The sequence below is a fragment of the Schistocerca serialis genome, chromosome 10 (genome assembly GCF_023864345.2).
Source record: "Schistocerca serialis cubense isolate TAMUIC-IGC-003099 chromosome 10, iqSchSeri2.2, whole genome shotgun sequence".
Classification (NCBI taxonomy): domain Eukaryota; kingdom Metazoa; phylum Arthropoda; class Insecta; order Orthoptera; family Acrididae; genus Schistocerca; species Schistocerca serialis.
Window position 1 is genome coordinate 249,767,420 of NC_064647.1, and position 24,890 is coordinate 249,792,309.

General features: G+C 46.3%; 1 protein-coding gene across 5 annotated transcripts in view; it reads right to left on the reverse strand.

Annotated features, from left to right (window-relative positions):
• LOC126424778 (uncharacterized) overlaps positions 1 to 24,890 on the reverse strand; it is a 124,868-nt gene that overhangs the window by 53,988 nt on the left and 45,990 nt on the right. The gene's annotated exons all lie outside the window — the stretch shown is intronic.

Genomic DNA, 24,890 nt, shown 5'->3' on the forward strand with positions numbered 1-24,890 from the left:
GTGCACCATGTTTTGACAGTAATCTCTTTATTGCATATTGCAGTATCTTCCACCCTTTAGCTATCAGGATACCAAATCTCATTCAGTGCAGTCTTCAACAACCAGTCATTCCTTTGTGTCCTGTCCATCAAGTCTCCCTGAGATGGGGTTCTGGGAGAGTTTTCCAAAGTCTCCCTAATCCTAAACCTCACTAGTCCTTTTCTTCACTTCTCTGACCGTCTTTCACCAATTTATTTGCAAATTTGACAGCTATTTTTTTCCCATCCTCCACTTACCTTGTTTATAAGTAATTCCTTCATGCTTTTTGTGCGTTTGTTTTTCACCAGACCACTCTGATTGACTTTCACTGCTGTCTCCTACATCTCTTTAATTACTACACTAAGTAGTTTACATTTTTCTCCTGTGAACCTCTTTCAGTTTACTCCATTTTTAAAATTTTGTCTGTTTTCACGGCTTTCCCAATCTTTTTTTCTGCATCATATAGATCATCCCCTCATTACCTCTTTCTGATTTTTCTGAATTTTTTTTCCTTGCTTTTCTTCCATTTTTCTATCTTTTTCCAAACTCTGCTTTTCTTTTTTGACACTCCTACCATTTCCAACACTCCAGACCATTCATTCTTGCTATGTTGCATCCCATTACACATCAGTTCTTTTTGAAAACATGCTTTTGCACTATCAAAATTAATGTCCTACAGTCTATTTCTTGAAAACTACTTATCCCTGGGAGTTACTCTCAAAGGGTTAACAGTGGAAGTCCCTGTTTCTGGATTTAATCCTGCTCTACACCAGGCTCTTTTACAGTTTCAAATGCACCAATCTCTTACACTTATCCGGCTATTCTGTGACCTGCATCCCTCATCTGCAAATTTCCACTCCACAAGACTTCACTCCTCCTACAAAATCCTGCAGTTATCTATACTTCATGTTTCCTTGGATGGTATCACCCACCAAGCCAACTTCAAACTGCATCAACATACCAGACTTCACCTTAAAAAGCTATCCCACCTTCTCCTACACTACTTCAACAGTGGTATTTCCCTTCCAGTCCCTCTGTAGCTCCCTAAACAGCCACACCATCAACCAACACTCCTCTCCTACGAACCGAGCTTGGCCAACCTCCTTAACAGCCCACAGCCTTCACCAACAGCCTTCACCACTGCCTCCTAGGCTAAGAACAACCCATAATACCAAGAACCAGTCACAGCAGTACAGTGTCCTAAACCTCTTATCTAAAGCACTCTCCCCTCCTGAATTATCTGTATTATCTAAGATCTCACTTTAAGCCCTAAACCTTAATTTGATCATGCTGCTTTGGTGAAGGATCTACTATCCTTCAGTTAAAATGCCTGGGAAGTCTCCCCCAACCTGCAGTTCTGGGTGACTTTCCCGAAATCTACCCCTTTCCCTAGACCTCTCCAGTCCTTTTTCTTCACCCCTCTTCCATCCCCTTCTGCCTGAAGAAGTAGCCTCTGACATAAAACTGAGTACCAGTCTTCTTTTTTTTTGTATTCATGCAAATATTGTCCATAGGTACTTATCGGATAAATTTCATTTATTTGAGCCCACTGAACACACAAACCATTGTTTGCAGCTATGGGTACAGATGTGGCAGGAACGCAGAATACTCTTACAAAATCTGAACAGCGGGTACATATGGGAATGTACCTTATCAGCTTCATACACTTACCAATGACATCAGAGCAGTGTTGACAATTTGCAAATTGATGAAGGCTTGCTCATTCTACGAGGACAAGATGTGCCGGTTGCAACACACACCTAATGTGAAATATTGGAAAGCTGTTTTCCAGAAGAACTTGGCATCTTGTCAACCTACCAGTTGTAGAAAGTGTCATCTGTTGTGAAGAACTAATTCTTATCCTTACTCACTGTAAAAATGACACGCTTTAAGCCAAAGCCTTCATCAGAAAAGAGAAACACACACACAAAACCACTGTTGCTGGCTGCTTAGGACTTCCCCAAAAGTTTTATGTGTAACAGTCTTCTTCTTGTTCCTGTCTGCAACACAATGTGTCATCCATACGATGAGTACTAATCTATCCTTTCCATATCGCTGAAATTCCAACCTGTACTTCCCATTGTTTAATTCTTATATACATTATTGGAAGGTGCCTGTCAACAGTCATTAAGTAATGTATGAAACGCATTTCTGTACCATTAGCTGTTTTTATTTTAAACCAAAATATCTACCGGTTTCGGTCTTTGACCACCTTCACGGGTGAGGGTTAAAATGGTTCAAGCCACCATACTGTATTAGTCATTACTTAAAATGTGTGCATTTTGTATACTTAAATTGTGCACATTTAGTATTCATACATTTGCTTTTAAAGTCCTGTGTCATATATTTACATTCATAGCATGCACTGCGGATTTTAAGTAATGACTAAAACAATATAGTGGCTTAAACCATTTTAATGACGCTGATATCTGGCAGAACACCCGACAACCCAAGATGTCATTAGATCACCGGGAAAGCCTGAAGAGTTACATCAAAAGTCTCTATGGGGAGGAGATGTATCAGAATATCAAGAAGATGGACAAGCTTCGGCAGAAGAAAGGAAAGATGTTGAGTTCTCTCAGTTTTTTGCTGAGGTGTCGAGATGGAGATGTGGTACCAGTATTTGCCAGAATTAAACATCACATCAACTCCAGAGCGGCGAACAAGATAAAACGCAGAGCCAGCATGGCACTGGTGAGAGAGAGGATTCGAGATATGCGCCACAGGTTATATGTTGTGGCCAGGGAGCTGTTACACATTCATCTGTACATGGCAGCTTCCTTAACAAGAGAAGATTGGGATTGGGTAGACCGTGCCTCCTGGTCTTTAGCTGAGTGTGCTAGAAGGAATGCCTCATCTTGCCAATCTGCAAAGTTTGACCGCATGAGCAAGAAAGCACAGCAGAGGGAAGAGACACGCACGGTGACGAATCTGAGTGGCATACAGTTTGGTGATATACTCTTAAAGGTACTCAGCAAGGGTCTCAACTTTGCTACGACCCCTAGAAACGTACCCATTTCAGGTTTCGTCAGTGCAGTAGAGCAAGTTGCAGCCACACTTCCACCTAATGTGACAGAGGAAGTCCGCCGAGAGACCTGCAGGGCCCTCACCAAGGCCAGGCCGCCGAAATCGAACATCACAACCGAGGAGAGGCTTGCACTCAAGAAACTCCGGGAAGACAACAGCATTGTGGTACTGCCAGCAGACAAAGGGAACTCCACTGTCATCTTGCAGCGGGTGGATTATGATGAGAAAGTACGCCAACTTCTGGAGGACCCTGCATACAGAATTCTGGAGTGTGACCCCACGGACAAGTTGGCCAAGAAGACTAGTGCTCTCTTGAAGGAAACAGGGATGCCCGATAAGATCATCAGACAACTACGGGAAAAAGCGCCAGTGCCACCTAGACTGTATCGTCTGCCTAAAATACACAAGGAGGGCGTGCCCCTATGTCCAATTGTCAGTAATATTGGGGCACCTACGTACACAACAGCCAAGTACTTGAAAGGTCTCCTGTCTCCATATGTGGGGAAATGTATTCACCACATCCGCAACTCAGAAGATTTCCTGCAACGCCTCAAGCAACTGCACATCACAGATTCGGACATCATGGTTAGTTTTGATGTGGTATCGCTATTCACCAGGGTCCCACTGAAGGACTCACTAGAACTGATTGCAGAGAAATTTGACGGTGCTCTGTTGGACCTGTTCAGTCATACACTGACATCCACGTATTTCCTGTACAGAAACCAATATTACGAGCAAACTGAAGGTGTAGCTATGGGCAGCCCACTGTCCCCTGTGGTTGCCAACATGTTTATGGAGAGTTTTGAGGAGAGGGCATTGGAGACAGCCACATTTAAACCCACATGCTTCTTTAGGTATGTGGATGACACCTTCGTGATCTGGCCACATGGGATGGACAGGCTCAATGAGTTTCTTGAACATCTTAACTCATGCCACCCTAATATCGAGTTCACCATGGAACTGGAGAAGAATGGCCAGCTGCCATTTCTGGATGTACTAGTCCAGAGGAAAGCAGATGGATCAATTGGCCACAGTGTGTACCGAAAACCAACACACACTGATTTATATCTGCAGGCCAGCAGCTGTCACCACCCTGCACAGAAGAATGGGGTTCTGAAGACTTTGGTCCACAGAGCACGGGCCCTGTCAGACCAAGAGAATCTATCTATAGAGATAGAACATCTCAAAACAGTTTTCTCCAAGAATGGATACACGGACAGACAAATTGAGAGGGCACTCCAACCAGCCACTATACCACAGGTTCCTGAAGACCAAGATGAAGCAAAGAAGGTGGCATATCTGCCCTATGCTGGCTCTATTTCTGCCAGAATCAGTAGGATCCTCCGTAAACACAATATCAAGTGTGTTTTCTGTCCATCCAACAAGATCGGGGGACTGCTGGGGAGTGTCAAAGACGACCTGGGGTTACGAAAACCAGGGATTTACAATATACCTTGTCAATGTGGCATGTCCTACACTGGCCAGACGACAAGAACTGTGGAGATCAGGTGAAAAGAACATCAGGGGCACACTAGATTAAGACAGGTGACTAAGTCAGCCATTGCTGAACACTGTCTAGAACTAGATCATGCCATGAAGTATGAGGATACCAAGATTCTAGCACAAACACCCAGATTTTGGGACAGTGTTATAAGAGAATCGATAGAAATTAAAATGGCTGACGATCTTATGAACCGTGACACAGAGTACCAGCTAAGCAGAGCCTGGGATCCGGCTCTGGAACTGTTAAAGGAGCAACGGGGCCAGCTGCAACACTATACAAACAGAAGAACCAGAGACATGGAGATGGAAAACGAGCCCCTGACGGACTGCCAGGCGCACCAGACCAAAGATGGAACACCCAGAAGTGGGACTGATGGGCGCGGACCGCAGAGGGAACATCCAGAGCCGCAGCGGACGAAAAACGGAGTGGCAACGCTCCAACAGGTCGTGGTGAGCGGGTGCGGACCGCAGGGGGAACGCTTGGTACCCCTGACCGTAGATGAAACCCCCAGGAGCGGATATGGTGGGCGCGGACCGCAGAGGGAACACCTAGAACCGCAGCGGATGGAATACGGAGCAGCAATGCTCCAGCAGGTCGCAGGGAATGGGAGCGGACCACAGAGGAAGCGCCTGCAGCCGTTGGTGGAGGGGGAGGGCCATAGGCATAAATACTGGACCAGGTCCACTCGAGGAGCAGTCTCAGGTCGCACCTGATGAAGGTTACGAGCTACGTGACCGAAATATCGTGCAAGTACAACGCTGATATTCGGCAGAACACCCGACAACCCAAGATGTCATTTTAACCCTCATTTATGAAGATGGTCAAAGACCGAAACCTGTAGATATTTGGGTTTAAAATAAAAAAAGCTGAGGGTTCAAATATGCATTTATACATTTAATTCTTACCTTTATTAAACAGTGCTTTACGAGAAACCTTGCAACCTTATCTAAGCGATAAAAGGATTCATTTTAGGTGATACAGTGAAGAAAGAAAAACCCTCTTTTATAGCAAAAAAATGGTTCAAATGGCTCCGAGCACTATGGGACTTAACTATTTAAACCTAACTAACCTAAGGACATCACACACATCCATGCCCGAGGCAGGATTCAAACCTGCGACTGTAGCGGTCGCACGGTCCCAGACTGAAGCGCCTAGCCAGACTGTAGCCAGACTCGGCCACTCCGGCTGGCCACACTTTTATAGCAGTTGTAGATATTCTACAAGCTTCTGACACTGTCCAAAACCAGTTTTGAAATGCTGAAGTAGTAATAGCAGTAGTTGAAGACTGCTTTGACACAGGTGGTCTCCATGTTGCTCTATCCTATGCAAGCCTGCATCCATATGTAACTTCTGTGCTATAAATCAAACAATCGAAGATCCAGGATGAAATGTAACAATATTAGAGAAGGAAAGTTGCTACTCACCATATAGCATATAGCAGAGATGCTGAGTCGCATTAGGCACAACAGAAAGATTCACACAATTATAGCTTTCGGCCATTAAGGCCATTGTCAGCAATTTGTTACTGTGCTGTAAATCCGTTTCAACCTGCTTACTGTATTCAAACCTTGGGCTCCCTCTACAATTTGTACACCCCACCCCCAGTCTGGTTCATGGTGTGGGTTCCTGTAGTCATGTCCTAGTTCATGAACCACGGGCAACGTATGAGTGGCCAAGTAAGTGGTCCCGACAGTCGGGATACCAGTTACTTTGGAATAAGGCTTGGCACCTTGGACATATTCTGAGTCGTGGTCACCTTTGTGCTCATACGGCAAAGACTACCAAATCCACCGGTTAGTCCCTCAACTGTTAGGGGTAAAACTCAATGAGACTCAGGGCAAGTAAGGCTAGCAACCTGCTTCCCTGGTACTTTAAATATGATGCAGGCAACAATCAGAGCAAAATGCCTCGCACCTTTGGAGGTGACGGAGTCCCACCTCTAACTGACAAACCAGGGACTGCTAAGATACAACTTGGCAAACAAATGGTAATGAGATGGGGAGCTATTAATATCAATGGTTGGTTGGTTTGTGGGATTAAAGGGACCAGACTGCAACGGTCATCGGTCCCTTTTTCCAAAAAAAATTAAAACCACTCAAAGAGAATAAAAGCAAACAACAGGAAAGACGGCAGACGTCACAGGACAAGAAATACTCCGACAAAGAACAGACAAAACAAATTAAAATCACACAGAGTGTGACGGTGGTTGGCCGACCATAGAGAAAAAAGGGAAAAGTCAACCACCGACAAATGCATTAAAAAAGCAGACTAAAATCGTAGGCCATAGGCCAGAATCAACACAAAAAACACACACATTTACATTAAGCGATAAAATCCCCCTGCCCAAATAAAACGCAAAACTAAGTCCGCTACGGTAGAGTCGTCAGTTAAAAGCGCAGGGAGCGTATCAGGCAGCGCAAAAGTCTGCCTGAGCACAGTTAAAAGGGCGCACTCCAACAGAATATGGACCACCGTCAAGGACGCCCCACAACGACAAAGAGGTGGATCCTCACGACACAGTAAATAACTGTGCGTCAGTCGGGTGTGGCCAATGCGGAGCTGACAAAGGACGACTGAGTCCCTGCAGGTGGCTCGCATGGATGACCGCCAAACAGTCGTCGTCTCCTTGATACGACGGAGTTTGTTTGGCACGGGCAGGTTGCGCCATTCAGTGTCCCAGAAATCGAAAACTTTGCGGTGTAATAGTGCCCGCAAATCAGTCGCCAGGAGGCCAATCTCCAGAGGTGGTTTACTGGTGGCCTCTTTCGCCAGGCGGTCAACATTCTCATTGCCGGGTATCCCAACATGGCCTGGGGTCCACACAAAGACCACAGAGCGGCCGCGACGTGCAAGAGTATGCAGGGACTCATGGATAGCCAGCACCAGACGAGAACGAGGAAAACACTGGTCGAGAGCTCGTAAACCACTCAAGGAATCGCTACAGATAATGAAGGATTCACCTGAGCAGGAGCGGATATACTCTAGGGCTCGAAAGATGGTGACCAGCTCAGCAGTGTAAACGCTGCAGCCAGCCGGCAAGGAACATTGTTCGGAATGGTCCCCTAGAGTTAGCGCATAACCGACTCGACCAGCAACAATCGAGCCGTCAGTGTAAACAATGCCAGAGTCCTGATACGTGGCCAGGATGGAATAAAAGCGGCAGCGGAAGGCCTCTGGAGGGACTGAGTCCTTCGGGCCCTGTGCCAAGACGAGCCGAAGGCAAGGGCGAGGCACACACCATGGGGGTGTACACAGAGGTGCCTGGAAAGGAGGTGGAACATGGAAAAACCCAAGCCCAGAGAGAAGCTCCTTGACGCGTACAGCGATCGAACAACCCGATCGGGGCCGACAAACTGGCAGATGGATGACTGACTGCGGGAACAGGACACGGTAATTTGGATGCCCGGGCAAGCTAAAAACATGGGCAGCATAAGCAGCCAGTAATTGTTGGCGTCGTAGCCGCAGTGGAGGGACACCTGCCTCCACAAGTATGCTGTCCACAGGGCTGGTGCGGAAGGCACCAGTGGCAAGTCGGATCCCGCTGTGTAGTATTGGGTCCAGCACCCGCAACGCAGATGGGGATGCTGAGCCATAAGCCAGGCTCCCATAATCCAGACGAGAGTGGATTAACGCCTGGTAGAGCCGTAGGACAGTAGATCGGTCGGCTCCCCACCTGGTGTGGCTCAGGCATCGCAGAGCATTCAAATGCCGCCAACACATCTGTTTAAGCTGCCGAATATGAGGCAGCCAAGTCAGCCGGGCATCAAAAACTACACCCAAAAACCTGTGGGTCTCCACCACAGCAAGGAGTTCGTCGGCAAGATAAAGCCGCAGCTCAGGATGGACTGTCGGGCGCCGGCAGAAATGCATAACACGGGTCTTGGCAGCCGAAAACTGAAAACCCTGCGCTACAGCCCAAGACTGCGCCTTGCGGATAGCGCCCTGGAGCTGACGTTCAACAGCTGCAATGCCAGTAGAGCTGTAGTAAAGGCAGAAGTCGTCAGCATACAGGGAAGCAGAGACAGAATTTCCCAAGGCCGCAGCGAGCCCGTTAATGGCTATTAAAAACAGGCAGACACTTAAAACAGAACCCTGTGGCACGCCGTTCTCCTGGACGTGGGAGGAACTATATGAGGCTGCGACTTGCACGCGGAAGGTACGATACGACAGAAAATTGCGGATAAAGATCGGCAGAGGGCCCCGAAGACCCCATCCATGAAGCGTAGAAAGGATGTGATGACGCCATGTCGTATCGTACGCCTTCTGCATGTCGAAAAAGACAGCGACCAGGAGCTGACGGCAGGCAAAAGCAGTACGGATGGCCGACTCCAGGCTCACCAGATTGTCGGTGGCGGAGCGGCCTTTACGGAACCCACCCTGAGATGGAACCAGAAGGCCCCGTGACTCCAGTACCCAATTCAACTGCTGGCTCACCATCCGTTCAAGCAACTTGCAAAGAACGTTGGTGAGGCTAATGGGACGGTAGCTGTCCACCTCCAAAGGGTTCTTGTCCGGTTTCAGAATGGGGATAACAATACTTTCCCGCCATTGCGACGGAAACTTACGCTCAACCCATATGCGGTTGAAAAGATTGAGGAGCCTTCGCTGGCAGTCCACTGAAAGATGTTTCAGCAGCTGACAGTGGATGCCATCTGGCCCAGGAGCGGTATCAGGGCAAGCGGCTAGGACACTGCGAAATTCCCACTCACTGAATGGAACATTGTAAGATTCTGGATGGTGGGTGCGAAACGAAAGGCTCCGACGTTCCATCCGCTCTTTAATGGAGCGGAAGGCCAGGGGGTAATTCGCAGGAGCAGAACTCATAGCAACATGTGCTGCCAAGCAGTTTGCAATGACGCCGGAGTCAGTACAAACTGCTCCATTCAGTGAGAGTGCAGGGACGCTGACAGGGGTCCGATAGCCGTAGACGCGACGAATCTCGGCCCAGACCTGCGATGGAGTGACATGGAGGCCAATGGTGGACACATACCGCTCCCAGCACTCCTGCTTGCCTTGGCGGATAAGGAGGCGGGCTCACGCACGCAGCCGTTTGAAGGCGATAAGGTGGTCTATGGCTGGATGTCGCTTGTGACGCTGTAGCACCCGCCGGCGATCTTTAATCGCTTCAGCGATCTCAGGCGATCACCAAGGCACAGTCCGCCGCCGAGGGGACCCAGAAGAACGGGGAATGGCAGATTCGGCGGCAGTAACGATGCCGGTGGAGACCGATTGAACCACCGCATCAATGTCATCATTAGAGAGAGGCCCAATAGCGGCAATGGAGGAGAACAAGTCCCAGTCAGCCTTATTCATTGCCCACCTGCAAGGGCACCCAGAAGACTGACGCTGTGGCAGTGACAGAAAGATCGGAAAGTGGTCACTACCACACAGGTCGTCATGCACTCTCCATTGGACAGACGGTAAGAGACTAGGGCTGCAGATCGAAAGGTCAATGGCGGAGTACGTGCCATGCGCCACACTAAAAGTGTGTGAAGGAACCATCATTTAACAGTGAAAGATCGAGCTGTGCCAGTAAATGCTCAATGGTGGCACCTCGACCTGACGCCACTGACCCACCCCACAGAGGGTTATGGGCGTTGAAGTCGCCCAGTAAGAAGAAAGGTGGCGGCAATTGGGCTATCAGCGCAGCCAGGACATGCTGCGAGACATCACCATCCGGTGGAAGGTAAAGACTGCAGACGGTAACAGACTGTGGCGTCCACACCCGAACAGCGACAGCCTCTAAAGGTGTGTGGAGAGGGACAGACTTGCTGTGCGGAGTGTGAAGGACATAGAGGCAGACGCCACCAGACACCCTTTCCTATGCTGCCCGGTTCTTATAATAACCCCGATAGCCACGGAGGGCGGGGGTCCGCATTGCTGGAAACCAAGTTTCCTGAAGAGCAATGCAGAAGAAAGGGTGAAGGCTGATAAGTTGGCGGAGCTCAGCTAGATGGTGGACGCAACCGCTGCAGTTCCACTGGAGTATGAAATTGTCCAGGGCGGAGAAGGTGTGAAGAGACTAGGAAGACAATTTACGCCGCTTGTTCACCTGTGGCCTCCGATTCAGAACCCGCACGAGTGACATCCATGGCATCTGAGGGACCGGCGAGATCCAGGTCTTCAGCAGACGCCAGAATCTCGACCTCGTCCTCAGATGCTGAGCTTGTTGGTAGCGGTGCGACGGGTGCCACCGCAATGGCGGGATTCTTGGGAACCTTGTTCTTTTTTAGCTTACTTCGCTCTGCCTTCGATCGTTCAGGCTGGGAGAGCTTCACTGGGTCAGTCTCAGGGACGGACGACGACCGTGAGGCCCTACAATCAGGGACCGGTTGTTGTTTGAGCCACTTGCGGCTGTCTGCTTTTGTACCGGTCGGAACTTGCCAAGGGAGGTCCCCAAGGGACCCCTTCCTGGCAACAGGAGCCGAAGGAGTCTTACGCTTCTCCGGCTGGGAAGGGGGAACTGGTGTCCCCGATGGTTGGGTGGGCGTCACTCCTGAAGTAGATGGAGCAGGAGCAACAGGGAGTGTAGCGCCCCCCACCATCAAGGGGGCAGGTGTGGTTCTCTGGCTCTGAGAGCTAACGTTGTGTGGCGCAGCTATAGGAACTGTAACAGAAGCGACAGTGGCAGCATAAGTGGACGTCATACGTACTGGATGCAGTCGTTCAAACTGACGCTTAGCCTCAGTGCAGGTCAGCCTATCCAGGGTCTTGTATTCCATTATTTTCCGCTCCTTCTGGAGAATCTTACAGTCCGGCGAGCAAGGGGGATGGTGCTCCCCGCAGTTGACACAGATGGGAGGCGGGGCACATGGAGTATCAGGATGGGATGGTCGACCACAGTCGCGACAAAGCACCGAACTTCCAACACTTGAAGCACCGCATCGAGGGAGGGATATAGGGCTTGACATCACAACGGTGTACCATCACCTTGACCTTCTCAGGTAACGTGTCACCCTCGAGGGCCAAGATGAAGGCACCAGTGGCAACTTGATGATCCCTCAGACCCCGGTGGACACGCCGGACGAAATGGACCCCTCGTCGCTCTAAGTTGGCACGCAGCTCGTCATCGGACTGTAAAAGGAGATCTCTCTGAAAAATAATGCCCTGGACCATATTTAAGCCCGCATTTTGGACAAGCCCTCCACCTCCCCGAACTTGTCCTCTAAATGTTCGACAAAGAACTGAGGCTTCACAGACACAAACGATTCCCCGTCAGCTCTGGTACAGACGAGATACCGGGGCGAATATCTGTCGCTCTCATTCATAGCCTTTCATTCCTCCCGTGGTGTGGCCAGGGAGGGGAACGATTTGGGGTCATACACATGAGCCTTAAAGTGAGCTTTGGAACGCTTAGAGACTGCTGGCGGCTGGCCGCCAGCGAGAGATGATGTACCATGCTTCATTGCGGGTCATCCGCCCTGATGCCACCTACTCCGACCAAGGGCCCTCCCCACGGGCGCCACCCAGCCACAGCAAAGGCCACCTGGCAGGATGGCCATTGCCGGGAGTCCCGATGCCCCAGGGAGATGGGCATCTACTCCTTGGCATACGTGGGGGGTTAACGGCGCAGGCATCAGTAGAGCGATCCCTGTGTTGTCAGGGGGCTACAACCAAGAGGGTACATGGCAGCCCCACCACAATGGACTGGCTACCGTGCTGGATTTTAGGCGACACGTCGTCCATGGTTTTCATCTGTGCAGAAACTGGCACTGCTCATCGGAAGGCGGAAAGTGCACGCAGGAACGGATCCATGCCCAAGAGATGGAGAGCGGGCAGGACTGCAATGCAGCGACGAATAAGCTGGCGAAAGTTCTCAACGCAAGATAGACACAATGCACCAAGTAAGGCGCCCTTCCCCAATCGGCTCGCTCTTCGGAATAATTTAGAAAGATGGAGGTCAAACCCGAGAGGGGACCATCACATAAGGCCGAAACATTTGAGACTCCTTTTAGTCACCTCTTACGACAGGCAGGAATACCGCGGGCCTATTCTTACCCCCGAACCCGCAGGGGGGTATTAATATCAATGGGGGCTACTCTGGGAAGAAGGTAGAGCTGGCAGAGTCTGCAAGTAAGATGGGGCTGGACGTTTTAGCTGTTAGTGACATTCGGGTAAGGGGTGAGAAAGGAGAGGAAGTGGGAGAATACAAGGTCTACCTGTCAGGAGTCAAAGCAGGAATAGCACAATGGGGTATAGGGCTTTACATCAGGAAAGAAATGGAACCCAGCGTAGTTGCAATAAGGTATGTAAACGAACGGCTGATGTGGATAGATTTGACAGTGCCTAGCAAGAAAATTAGGATTGTGTCAGTATATTCGCATTGTGAAGGGACAGATCAAGATAAGATGGATAGTTTTTATGAGGCACTCAGTGATGTAGTTGTTAAAGGACAAGGACAGTGTTCTGCTCATGGGTGATTTTAATGCCAGGATTGGAAATCGAACAGAAGGGTATGAAAAGGTTATGGGTAAATTTGGAGAGGATATGGAGGCCAACAGGAACGGGAAACAACTCTTGGATTTCTGTGCCAGTATGGGCTTAGTAATCACAAACTAATTTTTAAACATAAGAACATTCACCGGTATACTTGGGAAGGCAGGGGAACCAGATCTGTCATTGACTATATATAAACATATCAGGAACTCAGGAAGGCTGTGAGGGACACATGTGTATTCAGGGGATTCTTTGATGACACTGATCATTATTTAATCTGCAGTGAAATTGGGATTGTGAGGCCGAAAGTGCAGGAGGTCAGGTCCATATGTAGGAGGATAAGAGAGGAGAAACTTCAGGATATGGAAATCAGGCACAAGTACATAACAGCGATCTCAGAAAGGTACCAGTTAGTTGAATGTAGTCAATTACAGTCATTGGAAAAGGAATGGACAAGGTACAGGGACACAGTACTAGAAGTGGCTAAAGAATGTCTTGGAACAGTAGTGTGTAAAAGTAGGAGGAAGCAAACAGCTTGGTGGAATGACACAGTCAAGGCAGCCTGTAAAAGGAAAAAGAAGGCATATCAAAAATGGCTACATACTAGAACTCAGGTAGACAGAGAAAGTTATGCTGAAGAAAGAAACAAAGCCAAACAGATAATTGCAGCATCCAAGAAGAAATCTTGGGAAGACTTTGGAAACAGGTTTGGAGACTATGGGTCAAGCTGCTGGAAAACCATTCTGGAGTGTAATTAGCAGTCTTCGAAAGGGAGGTAAGAAGGAAATGACAAGTATTTTGGACAGGTCAGGAAAACTGCTGGTGAATCCTGTGGATGCCTTGGGCAGATGGAGGGAATATTTTGAAGAGATGCTCAATGTAGGTGAAAATACGATCAGTAATGTTTCAGATTTCGAGGTAGAATGGGATAGGAATGATGATGGAAATAGGATCACATTTGAGGAAGTGGAGAAAATGGTCAATAGATTGCAGTACAATAAAGCAGCTGGGTGGATGAAATTAAGTCGGAACTCATCAAATACAGTGGAATGTCAGGTCTTAAATGGCTACACAGGATAACTGAAATGGCCTGGGAGTCGGGACAGGTTCCATCAGACTGGACAAAAGCAGTAATCACACCTATCTTTAAACATGGAAACAGAAAAGATTGTAACAACTACAGAGGCATCTCTTTAATCAGCGTTGTGGGTAAAATCTTCTCAGGTATTGTTGAAAGGAAAGTGCGAGAAATTAGTTGAGGACCAACTGGATGAAAATCAGTGTGGGTTTAGGCCTCTTAGAGGTTGTCAGGACCAGATCTTTAGCTTGCGGCAAATAATGGAGAAGCGTTATGAGTGGAACAGAGAATTGTATCTATGCTTTATAGATATAGAAAAGGTATATGACCGGGTGCCTAGGAGGAAGTTATTGTCTGTTCTACGAGATTATGGAATAGGAGGCAAACTTTTGCAAGCAATTAAAGGTCTTTACAGGGATAGTCTTGTGGCCAAGATAGATACGAAGCCCACACCTACTACAGTAGTACAAGTTTATATGCCAACTAGCTCTGCAGATGACGAAGAAATTGAAGAAATGTATGATGAAATAAAAGAAATTATTCAGATAGTGAAGGGAGACGAAAATTTAATAGTCATGGGTGACTGGAATTCGAATGTAGGAAAAGGGAGAGAAGGAAACGTAGTAGGTGAATATGGATTGGGGCTAAGAAATGAAAGAGGAAGCCGCCTGGTAGAATTTTGCACAGAGCACAACTTAATCATAGCTAACACTTGGTTTAAGAATCATGATAGAAGGTTGTATACATGGAAGAACCCTGGAGATACTAAAAGGTATCAGATAGATTATATAATGGTAAGACAGAGATTTAGGAACCAGGTTTTAAATTGTAAGACATTTCCAGGGGCAGATGTGGCCTCTGACCACAATCTATTGGTTATGAGCTGTAGATTAAAACTCAAGAAACTGCAAAAAGGTGGGAATTTAAGGAGATGGGACCTGGATAAACTGAAAGAACCAGAGGTTGTACAGAGTTTCAGGGAGAGCATAAGGGAACAATTGACAGGAATGGGGGAAAGAAATACAGTAGAAGAGGAATGGGTAGCTTTGAGGGATGAAGTAGTGAAGGCAGCAGAGGATCAAATAGGTAAAAAGACGAGGGCTAGTAGAAATCTACATCTACATCTACATCTACATCGATACTCCGCAAGCCACCCAACGGTGTGTGGCGGAGGGCACTTTACGTGCCACTGTCATTACCTCCCTTTCCTGTTCCAGTCGCGTATGGTTCGCGGGAAGAACGACTGTCTGAAAGCCTCCGTGCGCGCTCTAATCTCTCTAATTTTACATTCGTGATCTCCTCGGGAGGTATAAGTAGGGGGAAGCAATATATTCGATACCTCATCCAGAAACACACCCTCTCGAAACCTGGCGAGCAAGCTACACCGCGATGCAGAGCGCCTCTCTTGCAGAGTCTGCCACTTGAGTTCATTAAACATCTCCGTAACGCTATCACGCTTACCAAATAACCCTGTGACGAAACGCGCCGCTCTTCTGTGGATCTTCTCTATCTCCTCCGTCAACCCGATCTGGTACGGATCCCACACTGATGAGCAATACTCAAGTATAGGTCGAACGAGTGTTTTGTAAGCCACCTCCTTTGTTGATGGACTACATTTTCTAAGCACTCTCCCAATGAATCTCAACCTGGTACCCGCCTTACCAACAATTAATTTTATATGATCATTCCACTTCAAATCGTTCCGTACGCACACTCCCAGATATTTTACAGAAGTAACTGCTACCAGTGTTTGTCCCGCTATCATATAATCATACAATAAAGGATCCTTCTTTCTATGTATTCGCAATACATTACATTTGTCTATGTTAAGGGTCAGTTGCCACTCCCTGCACCAAGTGCCTATCCGCTGCAGATCTTCCTGTATTTCGCTACAATTTTCTAATGCAGCAACTTCTCTGTATACTACAGCATCATCCGCGAAAAGCCGCATGGAACTTCCGACACTATCTACTAGGTCATTTATATATATTGTGAAAAGCAATGGTCCCATAACACTCCCCTGTGGCACGCCAGAGGTTACTTTAACGTCTGTAGACGTCTCTCCATTGATAACAACATGCTGTGTTCTGTTTGCTAAAAACTCTTCAATCCAGCCACACAGCTGGTCTGATATTCCGTAGGCTCTTACTTTGTTTATCAGGCGACAGTGCGGAACTGTATCGAACGCCTTCCGGAAGTCAAGAAAAATAGCATCTACCTGGGAGCCTGTATCTAATATTTTCTGGGTCTCATGAACAAATAAGGCGAGTTGGGTCTCACACGATCGCTTTTTCCGGAATCCATGTTGATTCCTACATAGTAGATTCTGGGTTTCCAGAAATGACATGATACGCGAGCAAAAAACATGTTCTAAAATTCTACAAGAGATCGACGTAAGAGATATAGGTCTATAGTTTTGCGCATCTGCTCGACGACCCTTCTTGAAGACTGGGACTATCTGTGCTCTTTTCCAATCATTTGGAACCCTCCGTTCCTCTAGAGACTTGCGGTACACGGCTGTTAGAAGGGGGGCAAGTTCTTTCGCGTACTCTGTGTAGAATCGAATTGGTATCCCGTCAGGTCCAGTGGACTTTCCTCTATTGAGTGATTCCAGTTGCTTTTCTATTCCTTGGACACTTATTTCGATGTCAGCCATTTTTTCGTTTGTGCGAGGATTTAGAGAAGGAACTGCAGTGCGGTCTTCCTCTGTGAAACAGCTTTGGAAAAAGGTGTTTAGTATTTCAGCTTTACGAGTGTCATCCTCTGTTTCAATGCCATCATCATCCCGTAGTGTCTGAATATGCTGTTTCGAGCCACTTACTGATTTAACGTAAGACCAGAACTTCCTACGATTTTCTGTCAAGTCGGTACATAGAATTTTACTTTCGAATTCAATGAACGCTTCACGCATAGCCCTCCTTACGCTAACTTTGACATCGTTTAGCTTCTGTTTGTCTGAGAGGTTTTGGCTGCGTTTAAACTTGGAGTGGAGCTCTCTTTGCTTTCGCAGTAGTTTCCTAACTTTGTTGTTGTACCACGGTGGATTTTTCCCGTCCCTCACAGTTTTACTCGGCACGTACCTGTCTAAAACGCATTTTACGATTGCCTTGAACTTTTTCCATAAACACTCAACATTGTCAGTGTCGGAACAGAAATTTTCGTTTTGATCTGTTAGGTAGTCTGAAATCTGCCTTCTATTACTCTTGCTAAACAGATAAACCTTCCTCCCTTTTTTTTTATATTCCTATTAACTTCCATATTCAGGGATGCTGCAACGGCCTTATGATCACTGATTCCCTGTTCTGTACATACAGAGTCGAAAAGTTCGGGTCTGTTTGTTATCAGTAGGTCCAAGATGTTATCTCCACGAGTCGGTTCTCTGTTTAATTGCTCGAGGTAATTTTCGGATAGTGCACTCAGTATAATGTCACTCGATGCTCTGTCCCTACCACCCGTCCTAAACATCTGAGTGTCCCAGTCTATATCTGGTAAATTCAAATCTCCACCTAAGACTATAACATGCTGAGAAAATTTATGTGAAATGTATTCCAAATTTTCTCTCAGTTGTTCTGCCACTAATGCTGCTGAGTCGGGAGGTCGGTAAAAGGAGCCAATTATTAACCTAGTTCGGTTGTTTAGTGTAACCTCCACCCATAATAATTCACAGGAACTATCCACTTCTACTTCACTACAGGATAAACTACTACTAACAGCGACGAACACTCCACCACCGGTTGCATGCAATCTATCCTTTCTAAACACTGTCTGTACCTTTGTAAAAATTTCGGCAGAATTTATCTCTGGCTTAAGCCAGCTTTCTGTACCTATAACGATTTCAGCTTCGGTGCTTTCTATCAGCGCTTGAAGTTCCGGTACTTTGCCAACGCAGCTTCGACAGTTGACAATTACAATACCGATTGCTGCTTGGTCCCCGCATGTCCTGACTTTGCCCTGCACCCGTTGAGGCTGTTGCCCTTTCTGTACTTGCCCAAGGCCATCTAACCTAAAAAACCGCCCAGCCCACGCCACACAACCCCTGCTACCCGTGTAGCCGCTTGTTGCGTGTAGTGGACTCCTGACCTATCCAGCGGAACCCGAAACCCCACCACCCTATGGCGCAAGTCGAGGAATCTGCAGCCCACACGGTCGCAGAACCGTCTCAGCCTCTGATTCAGACCCTCCACTCGGCTCTGTACCAAAGGTCCGCAGTCAGTCCTGTCGACGATGCTGCAGATGGTGAGCTCTGCTTTCATCCCGCTAGCGAGACTGGCAGTCTTCACCAAATCAGATAGCCGCCGGAAGCCAGAGAGGATTTCCTCCGATCCATAGCGACACACATCATTGGTGCCGACATGAGCGACCACCTGCAGATGGGTGCACCCTGTACCCTTCATGGCATCCGGAAGGACCCTTTCCACATCTGGAATGACTCCCCCCGGTATGCACACGGAGTGCACATTGGTTTTCTTCCCCTCTCTTGCTGCCATTTCCCTAAGGGGCCCCATTACGCGCCTGACGTCGGAACTCCCAACTACCAGTAAGCCCACCCTCTGCGACTGCCCGGATCTTGCAGACTGAGGGGCAACCTCTGGAACAGGACAAGCAGCCATGTCAGGCCGAAGATCAGTATCAGCCTGAGACAGAGCCTGAAACCGGTTCGTCAGACAAACTGGAGAGGCTTTCCGTTCAGCCCTCCGGAATGTCTTTCGCCCCCTGCCACACCTTGAAACGACCTCCCACTCTACCACAGGTGAGGGATCAGCCTCAATGCGGGCAGTATCCCGGGCAACCACAGTCGTAGTCCGATCAGGGGATGCGTGGGACGAGCTGGCCGTCCCCGACAAACCCCCATCCGGACCCCCACAGTGATGCCCATTGGCAACAGCCTCAAGCTGTGTGACCGAAGCCAACACTGCCTGAAGCTGGGAGCGAAGGGATGCCAACTCAGCCTGCATCCGAACACAGCAGTTGCAGTCCCTATCCATGCTAAAAACTGTTTTGCAAAGAACGTCTGAACTAATCTACAGAGAGCGCAAACAAATCGACAAAATTTAAACGGTTATTAAAATACAAGATTGCCTAGTAAATGCAGTAATGCTGCTACTTGCGCACTGCTGACACTGCTCGGCGGCGGAAGGAGACTACGCGAATTTACACTATTCAGGTACTAAAACGCGATGCTACAACTCTCAAATACTATAATACGCCCGAAATTTATGTATTAAACAATGCAAGAACCAAAGACACGCAAAGAAATTAAGAATTAAACTATGTAACAAATGAGTGAGCTAGGAGTATACGACTTGCTGCTCAGCTGCTTATCCAACGGCGGCAGGGAGCACACTGACTGCGACCAACCGACACTGGCCGTTCAAAACAAAACAGTAGACAAACGACTACGCGAATTTACACTATTCAGGTACTAAAACGCGATGCTACAACTCTCAAATACTATAATACGCCCGAAATTTATGTATTAAACAATGCAAGAACCAAAAACACGCAAAGAAATTAAGAATTAAACTATGTAACAAATGAGTGAGCTAGGAGTATACGACTTGCTGCTCAGCTGCTTATCCAACGGCGGCAGGGAGCACACTGACTGTGACCAACCGACACTGGCCGTTCAAAACAAAACAGTAGACAAACGACTACGCGAATTTACACTATTCAGGTACTAAAACGCGATGCTACAACTCTCAAATACTATAATACGCCCGAAATTTATGTATTAAACAATGCAAGAACCAAAAACACGCAAAGAAATTAAGAATTAAACTATGTAACAAATGAGTGAGCTAGGAGTATACGACTTGCTGCTGCAGCTGCTTATCCAACGGCGGCAGGGAGCACACTGGGTAACAGAAGAAATATTGAATTTAGTTGATGAAAGGAGAAAATATAAAAATGCAGTAAATGAAGCAGGCAAAAAGGAATACAAACGTCTCAAAAATGAGATCGACAGGAAGTGCAAAATGGCTAAGCAGCGATGGCTAGAGGACAAATGTAAGGAAGTAGAGGCTTATCTCACTAGGGGTAATATAGATACTGCCTAAGGAAAATTAAAGAGACCTTTGGAGATAAGAGAACCACTTGTATGAACATCAAGAGCTCAGATGGAAACCCAGTTCTAAGCAAAGAAGGGAAAGCAGAAAGGTGGAAGGAGTATATAGAGGGCCTATACAAGGGCGATGTACTTGAGGACAGTATTATGGAAATGGAAGAGGATGTAGATCAAGATGAAATGGGAGATACAATAATGCGTGAAGAGTTTGACAGAGCACTGAAAGACCTGAGTCGAAACAAGGCCCCCGGAGTAGACAACATTCCATTGGAACTACTGACGGCCTTGGGAGAGCCAGTCCTGACAAAACTCTACCATCTGGTGAGCAACATGTATGAAACAGGCGAAATACCCTCAGACTTCAAGAAGAATATAATTATTCCAATCCCAAAGAAAGCAGGTGCTGACAGATGTGAAAATTACCGAACAATCAGTTTAATAAGCCACAGCTGCAAAATACTAACACGAATTCTTTACAGACGAATGGAAAAACTAGTAGAAGCCGACCTCGGGGAAGATCAGTTTGGATTCCGTAGAAATACTGGAACACGTGAGGCAATACTAACCTTACAACTTATCTTAGAAGAAAGATTAAGGAAAGGCAAACCTACGTTTCTAGCATTTGTAGACTTAGAGAAAGCTTTTGACAATGTTGACTGGAATACTCTCTTTCAAATTCTAAAGGTGGCAGGGGTAAAATAGAGGGAGCGAAAGGCTATTTACAATTTGTACAGAAACCAGGTGGCAGTTATAAGAGTCGAGGGACATGAAAGGGAAGCAGTGGTTGGGAAGGGAGTAAGACAGGGTTGTAGCCTCTTCCTGATGTTATTCAATCTGTATATTGAACAAGCAGTAAAGGAAACAAAAGAAAAATTCGGAGTAGGTATTAAAATCCATGGAGAAGAAATAAAAACTTTGAGGTTCGCCGATGACATTGTAATTCTGTCAGAGACAGCAAAGGACTTGGAAGAGCAGTTGAATGGAATGGATGGTGTCTTGAAGGGAGGATATAAGATGAACATCAACAAAAGCAAAACGAGGATAATGGAATGTAGTCGAATTAAGTCGGGTGATGTTGAGGGTATTAGATTAGGAAATGAGACACTTAAAGTAGTAAAGGAGTTTTGCTATTTGGGGAGCAAAATAACTGATGATGGTCGTAGTAGAGAGGATACAAAATGTAGACTGGCAATGGCAAGGAAAGCGTTTCTGAAGAAGAGAAATTTGTTAACATCGAGTATAGATTTAAGTGTCAGGAAGTCGTTTCTGAAAGTATTTGTATGGAGTGTAGCCATGTATGGAAGTGAAACATGGACGATAACTAGTTTGGACAAGAAGAGAATAGAAGCTTTCGAAATGTGGTGCTACAGAAGAATGCTGAAGATTAGATGGGTAGATCACATAACTAATGAGGAAGTATTGAATAGGATTGTGGAGAAGAGAAGTTTGTGGCACAACTGGACCAGAAGAAGGGATCAGTTGGTAGGACATGTTCTGAGGCATCAAGGGATCACCAATTTAGTATTGGAGGGCAGCGCGGAGGGTAAAAATCGTACGGGGAGACCAAGAGATGAATACACTAAGCAGATTCAGAAGGATGTAGGTTGCAGTAGGTACTGGGAGATGAAGAAGCATGCACAGGACAGAGTAGCATGGAGAGCTGCATCAAACCAGTCTCAGGACTGAAGACCACAACAACAACAACATGGATAGTCAGGCAGCAGTTAGAGTTGACGGTAAATTGATTTCATGGTTCAGAGTAGTTTCAGGGGTAAGACAAGGCTGCAACCTGTCTCCACTGTTGTTCATATTATTTATGGATCATGTGTTGAAAACAATAGACTAGCTGGGTGAGATTAAGATATGTGAACACAAAATAAGCAGTCTTGCATATGCGGATGACTTAGTTGTGATGGCAGATTTGATCAATAGTTTGCAAAGCAATATTTCAGAGCTAGATCAGAAATGTAAGGACTATGGTATGAAGATTAGCATCTCCAAAACGAAAGTAATGTCAGTGGGAAAGAAATATAAGCCGATTGAGTGCCAAATAGGAGGAACAAAGTTAGAACAGGTGGACGGTTTCAAGTACTTAGGATGCATATTCTCACAGGATGGCAACATAGTGAAAGAACTGGAAGCGAGGTGTAGCAAAGCTAATGCAGTGAGCGCTCAGCTACGATCTACTCTCTTCCGCAAGAAGGAAGTCAGTACCACGACTAAGTTATCTGTGCACCGTTCAATCTTTCGACCAACTTTGTTGTATGGGAGCGAAAGCTGGGTGGATTCAGGTTACCTTATCAACAAGGTTGAGGTTACGGATATGAAAGTAGCTAGGATGATGGCAGGTACTAGTAGATGGGAACAATGGCAAGAGGGTGTCCACAATGAGGAAATCAAAGAAAAACTGGGAATGAACTCTATAGATGTAGCAGTCAGGGCGAACAGGCTTAGATGGTGGGGTCATGTTACACGCATGGGAGAAGCAAGGTTACCCAAGAGACTCATGGGTTCATCAGTAGAGGGTAGGAGGAGTCAGTGCAGACCAAGGAGAAGGTACCTGGATTCGGTTAAGAATGATTTTGAAGTAATAGGTTTAACATCAGAAGAGGCACCAATGTTAGCACTGAATAGGGGATCATGGAGGAATTTTATAAGGGGGCTATGCTCCAGACTGAACGCTGAAAGGCATGATGATGATGATGATGATGATGATGATGATGATGATGGCGACGATGACGATGACCCCAAGTCTCCTCTGTTGCCGAACTTATGACTCCTTGATGCCTCTGAATGTGTCTTATGAGCCTATCCTTTTTTCAGTCAAGTTATGCAACACGTTTTGAGAAAGCTTTAGGCAATGTTGACTAGATTACAATCTCTGACATTTTGAAGGTAGCAAGTATAAAACACAAAATGAAAGGTTATTAACAATTTATACAGTGACCAGACATGAGTTATAAGAATGAGGGGCATGAAGGGAAGCAGTGGTTGAGAAGGGAGCAAGACAGGATTGTAGTCTACCCCTGGTGTTATTCAATACACAACACGAGCTAGCAATAAAGGAAACAAGGGTAAATTCAGGAAGGGAATTAATGTTTAAGAAGAAGAAATTAAAAATTTGAGAATTGCCAAACGGCACTGCAGATCTGTCACGAGTGTCAAAGGACTTGGAAGAGCAGTTGAACAAAAGGGATAGTACTTGAAAAGAGAATACAATATGTACATCAACAGTCGTACGACAATGGTAATAGATTGTAGTCTAATTAAAGTAGGCCATGCTGAGGGAATTATATTCGCAAATGAGACATTAAAAGTAGTAGATGGGTTTTGATATGTGGGCAGGAAAATAACAGATGATGACCAAAGTATTCAGAAGGTGTAAATGCAGAGTGTCAATAACTAGTGATGCATTTCAGTAACTCCTGTAAGGTACACATGTTGCTGGGCAAGATTGAGTACTTGCTGATAAATAAAAATATTTGCAATCATGATTGTGAATTTAAATTTTTTTTTTTTCTCCGTGAACAGTATTGACAGTGTCTAACTGTTATCTTAGGATTTTCTGGAAATATGTATAATTATTTCCAGAACCAAAGGGGACCAACTCTGTCAAAACTGGTCATTGAGGAAATAAAAATATTTCAAAATGTGATCTCTCAGTAAACATGCTATTTAATTTTTTTCTTTGCTAAGATGATTTTTTAACTTTCTCTATCTTCATATAGATCTGATTCAATAAATACCTTATAAAGATGACTTACACACATCCAGATCAGTCACTGTGAGAGGGTGCCCTTTCATTTTCTGAATCACTAAATCTTACAGAAAACTGGACTTCAACCTGAATCGACACTACAATAAACTATATTTGGAAATGAGGAAAAAAACAAAGGAAAAACAGAAACTTCATGAAAAGCATATCATTTAAGTTATTCGTAGTCACACAATAAAGAAACAACTTAAAAATATGAGTGGGAGCTGTGGGCCTGGGACTGCAGAAGATGTAACGAGCTGAAAGATAAGTTTATGCATGATAGCTGGGGATTAGTCAATCCACGTAAACAATTGTACTGAAGGAAAATTGGGTTAACGGAACTAATAAATAACGAGACAGAATTGCCTGCCAGTACTTATCCTCCCGAGATGAAACTGCCGACAGACCTAGCTTTTGGAGCTGATAGTACCTTCCTCGGGGAGCAGAGAGTGATGGTTTGGGGAAGAATTAAAGGTAAGAGCGAGTCACCCAGACTGCAGGATGATCGGGACTCACCTGTACTGAGGACGAGGGGAGGAAAAGGTGAAGGGGGAGGCATCAGACTACAAGGCAGTGTGTCACTTGCACTTTTATAGGCGTGTATCACCAGCACTACATATTCCATTCCTGAAGGTAATTACTGCTCAGAAATTCTGTCTCAGATTTTATTAATCTATTCACTGAGTGTCAAAATGTTTGTCAATAACTTGTTAAGTACACTGCACAGCTGCACTATGAGCAACAGTTCATCACAGATACCTGCCGCTACACAGAAGCTCGAGTGTCTCAGAAATTCCTGAGCTACCGCACCCCGATCGCGTCCACCTTCAGAGGAGCTCGGTACCTCGTGGTAGGTTAAACATCCCTACGAGTAAGAAACTGTGTGTGTACTTCAGTAAATGCTGAAGTGTCAGACATTTCTGAAACACTACTCTGCTGCCTCCAGCTTTCAAATTAACTGATGTGCCAATGCAGTCCCTTTACCTGTAAAGGTTTGACACAGTGA